The following is a 14,866-nucleotide window of genomic DNA, read 5'->3' as shown; positions in this document are numbered from 1 at the left end:
AGTTGCTCAGTTGTGTCCAACTCCTAGCAACTCCATGGCCTGCAGCCTACCAGGTTCCTCCGTCCATGGGATTTGCCAGGCAAGAGTACTGAAGTGCGGTGCCATTGCCTTCTCCCCATAAGGAGGTACTTAAGGTTAAAAGAGGTCTTAAGGGTAAACCCTCAAGCCAATAGGTGTGGTACCTTGTAAGAAAAGGAGGAGACACCAGACCACCCTCTCTTTCCACCATGTGAGGATATAATCAAAAGGCAACCATCTACAAGCCAGGAAGAGAGCCTTCATCAGATATCAACTCTGCTGGCACCGTGATCTTGGACTTCCAGTTTTCAGAAGTATGAGGGAACAAATTTCTATTGTTAAATACCCAGACTATGGATATTTTGTTATACAACATGAGTGGAATAATCCTGTCAATTATGTGGGCCAATGAAATCTTGTTTTTGCCTGCAGCCATTTAGGTTGGCTTTTTGTTACTTTTAACAGGGAGTCCTAACAAATTCAATATAGTGTTAGTGTTTCCGAGAGGGGACACTTTTCTCCCTGCTATAAATACTTCACCACTTGCAGCTCGAGAAAACTTTAAGGATTATATATATACCTGTCTAATCATCTCTACCAAGCATGGTAATATCCATCTGAGACTACGTGTTTAAAATACTAGCTGGGTCCATCTATGTTGTCACAAATGGTCATTCTTTTTTATGACCAAGCAGTATTCCATTGTGTATATACAGCACATCTTCTTTACCCATTTATCCATTGATAAACATTTAGGTTTTTCCATGTCATGACTATTGTAACTAATAGATGGACCCTGTAAGTATTATGCCAAGTGAAATAAGTCAAATGGAGAAAGATAAATACCATGTGATTTCATTTATACATGGAATCAAGAAAAGCAAAACAAATGAAAGAATGAAGTAAAATAAAAAAAGAACTCATAGATACAGAGATCAGACTACTGTTTACCAGAGGGCAAAGGAGATGGATGTGGGGGAAATGGGCAAAGGGGATCAACTGTATGGTGATGGGTGGTATCTAGAATTGTCGTGCTGATCATTTGTGTATACAGATGTCAAATTATAATGCTATACATTTGCAACTTACACAATTTTAAAACGTAAAAAAGGAAAATAGAAGTAAGGGTAGGAAAGCTAGAAAGAAGAAGAGAATAGAGACAGGTGGAATTCAGTACAGTAGCTGTAGGACCATCTTTCTTAGAGCTCCTCTCTGATCAATTTAATCCTAGATGCCCATCTCCTTGAAGGGAGGGAAATGAACCACTTTTTAAAAATGTTCCTCCAACAGTCATTGTTTATAGAATCTGGTTGATTGGAAGTGAATTGAGAGCATTAAAGTTGTCTTTGTTTTTATTTTTAAGTTTTTAAAAAAAATAAAAAATAAAATAAAATAAAATAAAATACTAGCTGGTATTCTGAGGCATAATTATTTAATACATACTTTGGAGTGTTCTTTGAAACACGATATTTGAAGTGACCACATTTTCTGAAATTTATTAGTTATAAAAATAATCTTAAAGGAGTCACCTTATTCTAGTCCTTTCATTTTCTTCCCAAATCCTCTTAAATAGCCCATGACTCATAAAAATGACCACTCTTTGTCATTTTCTCTCCTTTATAATTCAACTCTCTTATTTTCTCTATTAATAGATAGAAAATATGATTTTTCTCCTACTGCATCTCTAGAAAGATAAATTTCTCAGTGTCCTTACAGATGTTAAATTTGTTCAAGAAATACTGAGTATATATCATAGGCAGAAACCAGTGGTTAACGTTCAACATACTACTGGGAATTACAGAGATCAAGAGGATGTGGTCTCTCACTTTAAAAGTTATATACTTGGCTTCAAAAATAAGACTATGTTTTATAATAGTAATGAGAGGAAAGATGCAACAAAGGCTCTGAAAGTAAAACGACACAATGGAAATTCAGAGAAAGGGGAGATTACTTCTACATGGGGGAATTTGGAAAGAATGCATAATGATGGAGATTTCATTTATCCTGGACCAGGAAAACACATGTTAGGTTGAAGGACTTACCTGTTAGTTTAAGTATAATGGGAATATGAGATATGGGAAAGGAATATGTTGCAACCCCAACATAGTAGATTAGTGAAAAATTGTAGAAAGTTAAATCTGGAATCTGACCTTTACTGATTAAGGAATGAGGGATTATTAAAGGCTTGTGACTAGGGAATTAAAATAGCACTACTGAATTACTATTAGCTGAAGGGTCTCATGCTGGATACAGACAAATAAACTGGTGATTATACTATGGTGAAATATATAATATGAGAGAGGAAGTTCAGGATAGTTTCAGAGTATTTAGGGAAGAAATGAACACCAGATTTTCAACCCCAAAAGGCTTCTCCCTGAACAAAGCCACATCTGAAGTCTAAAGATAAGTAAAATATATTCTGGTAAAAAGAAGAATACTTGAGATGAGTAAGGAGAAATACCAATAGAAATAGGGGGTACCAGGGATGCATGTATACTGCATGCTGAGATGATAACACAAAGATAGGTGAAGATGAGCATGGTTCATTCTTGGGACCCAAGTGAGCTCAGTGTGGGTGTAGTGAAAAAAGTGAAGACAGTATGTGGATTTTTAATCATATTCAGAAATTTGGACTTTCATCCAAGAAAAATGGGGACATAGTGAAAAGTTTCATACAATAAACAACATGACCAAATCTGTACTGAAATGTTAGTTTATTGAAATATTAGTTTGACAGTTGTATGGAGACCAGAAAAAGGAAGTCTGGTGGCTTGACCAGAAGAGAAAGTATGGTGGTTTGGAATAGGGTGGTGGTGATGTGGAAAGGGGATATGAGCAGATTTAACAGTTGGTTAGGAAATGTCATCAATATAATTTGGTGATGGATTGAAGGTAAGAGATGAGAGATTTACTGTGGGATGAGGCTAAGGAATGAGACTGTCAAAGAAGGCACTCAAGTTTCAGGCATGACAAATGGTGCCACTTGTTGAGTTAGGTCTGGCAGGGAAGATGTACATTCAGTTTCGAACTCAACATTAAAGTGAAGATGGATACGTTGTTATAAAACTCAGCAGAATAACTAGGTTTAGAGGTTTTGATACCATGATATTGGTGAAAAAGTCATATGAGCCAATGGGATCATTCAGAAAGTGTGTCTTGCATGATGATAGGAGAGAATCTGGGGAAAAACCAAAAGGAACCCTAATATTTAAAGGGTAGACAAAGAGAAGCCTATAAAAATATGGGCAAAGTGGCAACATGAGAAAAAAAGAGAATATGGTGTTACGGTTTTTAGCTATGGTTTTTCCAGTAGTCACATACGGATATGAGAGTTGGACTATAAAGAAAGCTGAGTGCTGAAGAATTGATGCTTTTGAACTGTGGTGTTGGAGAAGACTCTTGAGAGTCCCTTGGACTGCAAGGATATCCAACCAGTCCATCCTAAAGGAAATCAGTTCTGAATACTCACTGAAGGACTGATGCTGAAGCTGAAGCTCCAATACTTTTGCCACCTGATGTGAAGAACTGACTCATTGGAAAAAAACCCTGATGCTGGGAAAGATTGAAGGCAGGAGGAGAAGGGGACGACAGAGGATGAGATGGTTGGATGGCATCACTGACTCAATGGACTTGAGTTTCACCAAGCTTCAGGAGTTGATGATGGACAGGGAGCCTGGTGTGCTACAGTCCACGGAGTTGCAAAGAGTTGGACACGACTAAGCAATTGAACTGAACTGAACTGATGGTGTTATGGAATCTAAGGAAAAATGTGTCTCGGGATGGAACATGTTAATCTGCTGAGAGGGAAACAGAACACCTTTCATACCTAACAATTAGCTATAAGGAGCTTCCCTGGTGGCCCAAACAGTAAAGAATCCACCTGTAATGCTGGAGACCTGGGTTGGGAAGATACCCTGGAGGAGGGCATGGCAACCCACTCCAGTATTCTTGCCTGGGGAATCCCCATGGACAGAAGACTCTGGCAAGCTACAGTCCAAAGGGTCCCAAAGAGTTGGACATGACTGAGCAACTAAGCACAATTAGCTATAAACATTATAACATTATGGAATTGATGTGTTGTTGTTGCTGTTTAGTTGCTCAGTTGTGTCCGACTCTTTCACGACCTCAAGGATTGTAGCCCACCATGCTCCTCTTGGAGCATGGGATTTCCCAGGCAAGAATACTGGAGTGGTTGTCATTTCCTTCTCCAGGGGATCTTCCTGACCTAGGGATCAAACTTGCATCTTCTGCATTGCAGGAGGATTCCTTACCACTGAGCCACCAGGGAAGCCTAAATAAATAGAAAAATAAACCAATGGAACATAATGAAGTCTAAAAGAGAATCGACTTGTACCAAAACTTAGTACATGATAAAGATGGTATTTTAAATGAGTGAAGAAATAATTTACTTAGTAAATGATGTTGAGACAAGGCCACTCATTTGCAACATACAACATCCAAACAATTTAAACTTAGACTCATTCTAAAAACATTTACAAATAGAAACTATAGTTAACGACTAAAACATGACCAATCAAAATGTTAAAATTGTTGGAAAATTTATGATTGGATGGATACATGTGATCTCAAAGTAGCAAAGAACTTCTTCAAAAAGACAAAACAGCAAAGGCCAGGAAGAAAGTTGATAAGGTATCTTACATCAAAATTAAAGTCTTCTGCATGATACAAGCCACTGAAATAAAGTTTAAGGCCAAGGGATAGTTTTAAAGATATTTTCAACCTATATAAAACATACAGGATATGCATTAAACATATATGATATGATATATTTTTAAAAAGAAGATCTGGGGGAAAAAAGGAGAACCAGTATTTAAGAGGTAGGCAAAGGAAGAGAAGTCTGCAAAAATATGGGGGAAAAGTAGCAATTTAGGTAGAAAAGAACCTAAAAAAGAACCTGTATCATAGGACCCCTCAAAATTGTGTTTTGAGAAAGGGAAAACACCCACGGTTTCAAAATTCAGAAGTTTTAAGACTTTAGAAAAAGAGGTATAACCTCTAACATCCTCAGGGGGCGCGGACCAGCTCATCAGCCTCTGAGCCTATCTCTCCTGGTATAAAGCCCCTAGGGTTCTAATCCTCATGCTCAATCTGATCCCTGCCTTCTGGCACACGTCACCCTTCCAAATTACAGCTCGCTTTTCCTGACAACTGATGCTCTTTTCTATACCAGCTTCTCCTTTCTGCTTCATTGTAACCCTATCTGCCCATCTGAATCCTTCTCCTTGTGGGCGAGAGAATAGTGAGGGCAATGAAAGCACATCTTAATACCTTTGAAAATGGAATTTTTACTTCTTTGCAGGAAAGCTGTTGGTAAGTATAAAGTAAATATTAATAATATTTACAAATATTTGCTGAGTGCCTACCATGAGCCAGGGCTTATATCATCAGCAAAAAATACATTAAGAATGAATTACTTCAATTTGGCAGAAGAGAAGTATTGCCCCACTACCAGATTTCCTCCTATGCATTTAAGATCATTTTCTCTTTTCCTCGTACCACTGCTGTTCTTTCAGCAAAACTATTTCCTAAATCAGCTTTTCAAGATCGTTCCTCCAAAGTGCTAATTCAGCTTGAAATTGTGGCAAAAACATCAAACAGAAAGAACAACTGGAAAGCAAGAAGTAAAGAACTTCTAAACTCTAGCATTTATGTTTAACATTAACCATTCCCCACCAGGGAGAATTTGTAAATCACAATTTAGCTTCAGTTACACACTTCCTCCTGTGTAATTGGACTCCTTCTCAGCCTGCAGGCATCAGGAGATCTTTCTGCAGCTCTGCCCTCCCCACCTTCATCCAGCTACCCGTGAGGATACCTTCCTGTAGGTAGCTCCTTGGCAGCATTTTCTAACCCAGTTCTCCACTCATTTTCCATTCATTTTGGGGGCCCATTTTTCATTCTTCTGCTCTCTGCTATCCAACGTAGACACTGTTATCATCTCATCAATTGATTTTCACAAAGTGTCTACTGTGAATATAGCAGTTATCTGACAACCTACTCTACACTGAAGTTTTTATAGGAGGAAACAAAGCTTGCATTGCTATTTATTTGTAAAATGGAATTTTCTAATCTAGAGATGTGTTATGGGCTGTGTTGTGCCCACAAGTCCATAAACTGAAGCCCTAACCCCAGAACCTCAGAATGTGACAACATTTGGTGCTAGAGCCTTTAAAGAGGCAATTAAGTTAAAATGAACTTGTAAGAATGGGATCTTAATCCCAAATCAGGTGTCTTTATTAGAAGAGGAGATTAGAACGCTTATAGTTAGCAGAGGGGAACACATCTGTTTAACATCCAAAAGAGATGCCTCAGAATAAAACCAGCCCTGCTGACATCTTGGTTTTGAGTTTCTGGCCTGCAGAACTGTGAGTGTTTCTGTTGTTCAAGCCATCAGTTCATGGTATTTTGTTATGGTAACCCTAACAAAATAATACATGGCTGAACAGAGATTCCAAGGCAAAGACTTCGAGGGAATTTGCTTCCTCAAACACAAAAGGTAAAAAGGTCTTGTGTAATGAACTGCTAGTGTGTTTATTTTCATTGAATCAACATATATTTTCCCATGATTTTCATTTTGCTTTTCCTATTGTTTAAATTTTTATATTGCTAAATTTTTTGCATTTGTAACACAGATATTATAACTTGAAAGTCCTAACTTATTAAAAATAAGTTAATGGTTAATTATCTTCTTTGTGTTGTTATATCAGGATTGCTTTAAATCACAATTGCCCTGAGAGCATTTAAAATAGAGATTCCATTTATATTAATAAATGTTTACTTTTATGCATTTTTTGAAATGCTGGACTTTTTTGAGCTATTTATGAAAGTTTCCAACATTAAACAAAATTTCTCATTGCAAAAGTACAGATTCATAATAAAAATTTTAAAACTAAAATTTGATTATTAACCTTACAGGAATCCCTAAAATAGCAAGCTGTATAAGGGCATTTAAAACCTGAATTCCATTTAAGGAAAGTTCAACTCACATATTATTTTTTGGTAGTCTTCTAGTAAGTAGGAAAGCATTTTATTTTAGGAAAGCAAATACACAGCTTTCTTAAGTATTCAGTAAAGCAGAGAACACTTTGCAGAGACTTTTCAGTAAAGCAGAAACCATTACAAAGGTCCATATAATCAAAATTATGGATTTTCTAGTAGTCATGTACAGATGTGAGAGTTGACCTCAAAGATGGCTGAGCACCGAGGAATTAATGCTTTTAAATTGTGGTCCTGGAGAACACTCTTGAGAGTCCCTTAGACTGCAAGGAGATCAAACCTAAAGGAAAGTCAACCCTGAGTACTCACCAGAAGGACTGATGCTGAAGCTGAAACTCTAATACTTTGGGCACCTGATGTGAAGAACCAACTCACTGGAAAAATGATGCTGGGAAAGACTGAAGGCAAAAGAAGCAGGAGGTGGCAGAGAATGAGATGGTTAGATAGCATCACCAACTCAATGGACATGAATTTGAGCAAACCCCAGGAGACAGTGAAGGACAGAGGAGCCTGGTGTGCTGCAGTCCATGGAGCTGCCGAGTCAGACACGACTTAGCAACTGAAAAACAACAATATACCTCCATTAGGCAGTAAGCTTTATGATGTCACTGGACCAAGTCTAACTAGATATATGTTCCCAGCACCTAATACAGAACCTGATGCCATCAATACATGGCTCTCTTTCATGACTGAATTGGTGAACAAGCGAGAGTGGTAGAGAATTTACGTGTAAGTCAAAGGATATAATTCAAAAAGACTGAAAGGAGGTCCTTACAGCTGCATAGCCACTAACCCAGGAGCAGTTAAATTGTGCTGGGAATCCAGATTATGTGAACCCAGGGGACAGAAATTGGATACTTTAATGAGTGACCAATGCATAGGGCTCTTATTTTGCAAGAAGACAAAGGTTTTGATGGGCAGGGGCAGTGGAACAAATATTCCACCTAGCATTAAAATAAAGCTGTAAGAAATTACATCTCAGGGAGGCTTGCTAGCAGCCGGAAACTCCACCTTTACATTTATTTGGGGGACCTCAGAAGAACAATGAGAATACATGCAGAACTGGCATAATGTGGGTGTATGCAGTAAAAGGAGAAGTAGATACTTCTAATGATAGCAAACCAGATATTTCCTGAGAAACAGATCCTTGTATTAAGGGAGGGGCCAATTTATTCATCTCAGGTCTCTTATCTCAGTGTCACTAACTGGCTTTAACCAGTCACTTAAGAAATAGAACAAGGGTGTGCATCTTGCAGCTTCATGCTCAAGGAGATGAGGAACTTTTAATATTATCAGATCTACCTAGATATGGCTAAATCCATACCACATAAACTTCAGAATCTCTCTGTTAAAAAAAAAAAAAAAAAACCCAGGGGCATGTGATGACTTTCTTCTTCAGATTTACAATCACACTATGGTGACTTTGAACATTTATCTGAAGAGAGGGGCAAGTGGAGATGCTTAGGTATAGTGTGGATCTGCTATGTTGGCCATAATTCATGTGTTATGTGACATTAAAAAAAATGTTTAAGTAAAATAAATCACATGCAAAATTAATTAGCGGCATGAAAACTATTTCCAGTGTTTAGTATGTGAACATAAAGACACATACATACAACATTTCATATGACTAGGATGACTCTTTCACCTTACTTATTGAGGTAGACATCTGTCAACAGGAAAATATTCTTGATTCTCAGGTTAAAGAATAGCCTGGGACATGTTTTAACAAGAGATTGAAAATAAGGATGCATTTTTCTCTAGAGTGGTCAATTGTTTTCCCCTGTTATCTCCTATGCCATGACACAATTTCATTACCACATTTTCTATGTGACATGATCTTAAATCAATACAGACTTTCCCACCTTCTCCAAATCATACACCTGGCTGACCAATGAATCAGCAGCAGGGTGATTTTAACTTTTAACTTTTTCTTAAGAAGCTATAAAATTGATCCAAATATATCATTCCCTGAGTCTAATAGAACAATAGTAGTAGTGTGTGCTCAGTCTTGTCCAACTGTTTACAACCCAGTGGCCTGGAGCCCACCAGGCTCCTCTGTCCATGGAATTTCCAGGCAAGAATACTAGAGTGGGTTGCATTTCCTACTTCAGGGGATCTTCCCCACCCAGGGATTGAACACCAAGTCTCTAACATCTCCTACATTGGCAGGCAGATTCTTTACCCACTGAGCCAGGACCTGAGCAAACAATTAGAACAATGGAAAGCTTTTACTCCTTTCCCAGGATTATTCCCCAATACTATGCCAGAACTCTCACCCAGTTCCACTGAGAATTCATGGAATTTTTCTAGCTGGCATCTCTACATTTAACATTGAGTTCAGACTGAATTGCAGCCCAGGGAATTCCTTAATCCCCAAGGGGTCCTTCTCCCCTGACTCCCACAGAAATCACCATGAATTTCCCATTCCTGGTCATAACCTACATCAGCTTTCTTGAATGGGTTCTCGTTTCCAGACTACTTGTTTCCTTCCCCTCTCTTTCTCTGAACGCACTCCTTTCTTCTTGCCATGACAGCTCTCTCACCCTGATTAAAGCATCAGGATATAGAACACTTACTTCTCTCAGTTATTTCCATTTCTCCCCAGTTTTGCCTCATTTCTGGTTACCAGCCTGCAAAGCTGTTATGATATTCAATTTCTGGGAGTTCTTGCTTTCTTGTTTATCATTCAATTATAAATATGTCTCAGGAAAATTCCATCTTATGTTTGACAACATTTTGTTTTCTCCCAAAGCAGGGGTTAAAATGCAAATTTATGATAGGAACATTTTCTCATATTTTCAAAGATAGTATTACAGCTTTAAGAAAAGCTAGAATGCTAAAGGTAGCTGAGACTCCTACCTGGACACAAATGCTCCATATTTATGATCGTTTGTTGTATATTTTGTATCCTTCATTGTGCAAATCCTGGTTCCCTGCATGTGATAGGTATCAATTAATTATTCAACACTTCTCTCAAACATTTTCCCTCTGCTATTCCTAAATGTATCATCAGATTGGATAGCCAGCCTGCTGTATCTGCAGCGAATACGTAACCTTAGCATGTACTGCATTCGTCTCCATGGATACCAAATTTCTGTGAATGGCACTTAGAGTGAAAAAAATCTATAGAGGAGAAGCTGAATTTTGCTCATTCTTTCAATTCAGGTCCTTCTTATCCTGACCCTTTTTTTCCTCCTACATTTTCCATCCCAGGCTATGTAGGGCAAGGATCTCCTGGCACACTTCATGTAATAGACAACCCGTGTACTAGGATCACAGGAAATCATGTTTGTATCTTTTTGGCTGCTCTGTGAGCATCAACCCATGGAAACAAGCTGCTGCAAGAAATGAGGCAGTAAAAAAATCTAAGTTTATTTTTGACAAACTCTAACCAGGGATCCCCAATCTGAGGAGCTTGGAAACCTGGAGTTTAGTAAAAACAGTAATTGCAGAGAGGGAGAGGAATCTTGCAGTTCTTATATCTTTAAAAAGCTAAATTGAAATGATAAGTCCTCACAGCCCCACCAAATTGTCAAAAGTTCTTCATATTTGGTAGGAACAGTATTAACTTAGTTAGCAAATCCCCGTTTACAATCTTGTGTTTCTTAAAGTTGTGATAGATGATTATTTCTGTCCTTAAATAATAAAAATAGAAAACATGTCTATTACTGTAGTGAAAATGGATATATTTGTGTGATATAAAGAGAAAACTAAGGAGGATGTCAATTTTAGTTAAGATAGTGTGCAGTTTTCTTTATAGATGCAATCTTTCAAAATTGCAGTGCCCGTTAACAAAAAAGAAAATGGCCTGTGGTGATCAGAATATTTTTTTAAAGTAACTGTTTTTACCTAATGACTTGCTTATTGTTTGTTGGTCTGTATGTTCTATTTTAATGCCTAACTTGCTTAAGAGCAGCAGAGACACTAAAGGTAATTTCTGACATATTATTATCTGGGCTATTTGTTTATTTTGAATGGAAGAAGAGGACAAAAATCTCAGACTGTTAGGTGAGGAATCAGATATGATGGGCTTCACTCAAAGGCCCCGTGGCAAGACACTGCAGGGCTTGAGCATGGGCACCTAACAGACTAAAGCGGAAGAGAGAAGGAGATGAATGCCCCACAGAGGCCACTGGAACTGCTGGCAGCTGTGACTTGGAGCATGGTGCCATCTATTCCTCAGTCTTCATGGCTCTCAAGGTACAGCCAGTTGGGACTTCCTGGCAAGACGCTAATGGGAGGAAGGAAAGGCAACCTGCTAGGGAAAAAATGTTCATTAGGGATCAGTTTGGATTATGCAGAGATCAAGAACAGGGTCCATACCAAAATAGCTTTAATTATCAGATTGTTTTATTTTTCCCCCACAAAAAATATATGCTAAGTTTGAGGTATAAAGAGTTTTTTCCTCATTAAAAAGAATCCATCTCCATATTAAAAAATCATGCTACCAACACTGACAGATAACTACAGGTGAGAATGGTAAAAATTCCTCACTGCATACAGCTGTCAGAGTCAAGGTCCCTCCCACACTGTGGGGATGGCAAAGACAGCAAAAAGGAGTTTGCAAAAACACTTTCGCCTATGCCATTCTTTCAACATTTTGAAGCAAATCTAATGAGTATCTCTGCTCTTCTTTTCCCAAATCAGGCAAATACTGAAGTCCAGGTATTTCTTATTCAGCAGCAGCAGCAGCAGATCACTAACAGAAATGCCTGGGAGAGATTCAGGCTTCGTTCCTGATCTAAAACTTAAAGCTGGGAAAAGATAGTCTCAAAAGAGAGCAAAAATCTGTGAAGGGAACTTCAGAAGCTGTCACTCTGGGCACATCCTAACTTCAACATCAACACACCTGGTGAGTTTAAAGGAACATAATGCTATTCATCACAATGATGGGAACAGTTTTTGAAAAGGAAGAGTGATGAATTGGATGATATCAACTAATTATATTTCAGAAAATGTCTGTTAACTCAGACAAGATCAATTCAAAGAAACACTAGGAAAATAGAGTGGGGTATACAACAAAATAATATTTACTTCATTGGAAACTTCAGAGTACATGCCACAAACCGAAAGCTAATTTTGCTGTAACTAAATGAGGATATGCCACAGTTTTCTCTGGTGTATTATATACAGTATAACTAGCTCTATTATTATTTTTAATAATTTCTTCATTTTTATATCAAAAAAATTTTAAGAACTTCTGTTAAAATTTTTCTTTTTGTTTTTACATTTCCCCTCCCTCAACTCTTTGGTCTATTTCTCTTTTATCTCCACAGTTGGAAGGTAGATGAACTACAGTGAAGAGAAGAATGGATAAGTTCTTCAAAGGAGGGACTGTGTCTTAAATTTCTTTGTAAACTCCATTGCTTCGTACCATGCCTGACAGATTTAGGTACTCAGAGAGTGTTGGTTAAAGGTTGAATGAATGGGCTGAGCAATGCATGAGTGGGTAAATATATTTATTTTATCCTTCTACTATAACTTAAAGGAAAAAGCATGTTGCCTGAATGTTTATTACAACTCTTCTGTTAACCTTGTAGAGGATGGATCAACCGGACCATGTAGAGATGGAAGAAAAGGAATGTCATTTGCTATACTCAGAACATGTCCTGTGCTGGTGATTTCACAGCTGATCATAGCCAATCCCTGTAGTGACCCTGTGAGAAAGTATCATTATCTGCCTTTTATAGCTAAGTTTCAGATAGGATCCTAGAGAGATTGCTAACCTGTCCAAATCTATGGCTGAGAGATAGGATTTAAAACTTGAGTGCTCCTTTCAAATAGCCCACATTTCCCTCTATTTCCCTTCTAAACACAAAAGCAAAACTTAAATATTAAATCACTAATATATTAGGTTAAAACTCTTGGCACCTTAAATGGTCCCTGCCAATTAATTCATTATTTATTAAGCACTCATTTTGTGCAGAGTACGTTTTCAATGCAAAGGGGTGCCAGAAGATAAAAGTCTACTCCTTTTGTCCTATGGGCAGCTAAGGCCTGATGTCAATGGTTTGAGTAATACAACATTCTGAGTATACGAGATGCTATCAAGATGATTAAGGAGCTTCAAACATATTTTGAAGTAGTCAAAAATAATCTATCTTGAGACTAACAGCAATTTTCTCTCATTAGTATAAATTAAATTTAGTGCTAAAATATTATCTTCATATGTGCAATAATCATTAGGCTAATTTTGTAACCAAATGATCTTTTGAGGCTAAAAATGTTGTTAAAATTGATGAGCTTTTTGGAGAAGATTTTTAATGAGTGTTCTGGATGTCCAAAAGTCTTACTGGACCACTAGAGGTACTGGGATCCGAATGGTTAACCCCTTTCCTTCCTCCTTCCTCAGAATCACATAGGAGACAGTCAGGATTACAGGATTTTGAGAAATGATATCCTCTTAGCCATTTGTTCCTCTTCTACCACAGAGAAGCTCTGGACATTTGGAGACTTACAGAATCAGGATGATTTCTTAGAGTCTCTGATAACATTTTGACGACGTAGGAAAGGGATATGTTTGTCAGGGGTTCTAGCCTTCCTAAACTCAGTGCCCCTCTGAGAGAGAAAATACTCATCATGTTGATGTATAGCAAAACCCATCACACTATTGTAAAGTATTTATCCTCTAATTTAAAAAATTATAAAAAATACTCATCTAAATAAATAGTATTTTTGGAAAGAACTTTGCTCTGAATCTTTTATTTATTTATTTATTTTGTCTTTAGTCTAACCTAAAGTTCTCCTTTCTTTACCAGGATGGGAACAGCACTTAATGCTAAGCCTGCAAGCCAGTTGATGTCAGGACAGAGTCCTGAATACTCACCTCAGTGAGGTAAGGAGCACACAGAGGGTCACACACACACAGTTCTGGAGGAAGAACGCCCAGGGACAGGTCAGGGTAGAGAACAGTGGAACTGGACGAGATTAGTCCATCCTCCTCAGTAGGATGAGCTGATCCCACGGGTGGGGCTGGCCCTTCTCAGATGCTCAGCATAAAGCGAATGTGCTCTCACAACTGTGATCCACCCAGGCCCCTAGGTCCTGTGCTGCTCAGCCATGGATGACAGGTGAAAGGAACACTTCCCGGAACGAACAGCTCTTCTTCAGCTACCATTCACCTGGGTGGTGGCACAGGCCAGGTTGGGGAGCAGAGGTGTGAGGAAAATCATTCCAGACCCTAAGTGGGCCACTGACTCAGAAGGCTGCATGCCAAGTTGCTCATTGTCAGGGTCCAGCCACCCTTCCTGACAGAGCAGGCACAAGGCAAACATTGTTCTCAGTCAGACCTCGCACCACAGGAAAAAAGGCGACAGCATAACCAGGCCCAGAGTCTCTCGCTCCCTGAGATGCTGCCCTGCGGCATTTGCATCCTCTCTGGGTCTGGGGACCCTCATATCCCTCTCGGTCCTGTCAAGAAAAAAGTCCCAGCACAATATTAAGTGCACAGTTTTTTGGCTGTGAGTGGGGAGATGCCCTCTTATCTACCTCCCTGAACTGAGAGAAAACATTTCAGAAAGTTTTCTAAATGAAAACCTAAGGGAAACAGAAGGAAACTTGAATTTTTCATGATTTATTCTTCTCGAATTTTGATGTTTCACCGGAAACACACATTCCTTTGTAACAAGAACCAAAAAAACAGAAGGTCTAGAAGGAATGAATTTACTTCACTCACTTCGCATAAAATCATTATTACAAATGAGTTTAAAGATATTAAATATAATGCGTGAGTTTTATTGAGTGCTGAGGGAAGTGGTACAGTTTAATTGAGGATTTCCTGTGCTGTCTGGAGCTGAGAATAAGGGATTGTATTGTGGCCTCCCTGCCC

General features: G+C 38.4%; 1 long non-coding RNA gene across 1 annotated transcript; it reads left to right on the top strand.

Moving 5' to 3' along the window:
• Window positions 1–11,570: 11,570 nt before the first annotated feature.
• On the top strand, window positions 11,571–13,862 carry LOC129619446 (uncharacterized). Its single transcript, XR_008697878.1, has 3 exons — window positions 11,571–11,890; window positions 12,315–12,487; window positions 13,797–13,862. It is a non-coding gene; the product is annotated as an uncharacterized LOC129619446 (long non-coding RNA).
• Window positions 13,863–14,866: the final 1,004 nt, after the last annotated feature.

Source organism: Bubalus kerabau, chromosome 9 (assembly GCF_029407905.1).
Source record: "Bubalus kerabau isolate K-KA32 ecotype Philippines breed swamp buffalo chromosome 9, PCC_UOA_SB_1v2, whole genome shotgun sequence".
Classification (NCBI taxonomy): Eukaryota; Metazoa; Chordata; class Mammalia; order Artiodactyla; family Bovidae; genus Bubalus; species Bubalus kerabau.
This window is presented reverse-complemented; position numbering and strand designations above follow the sequence as displayed.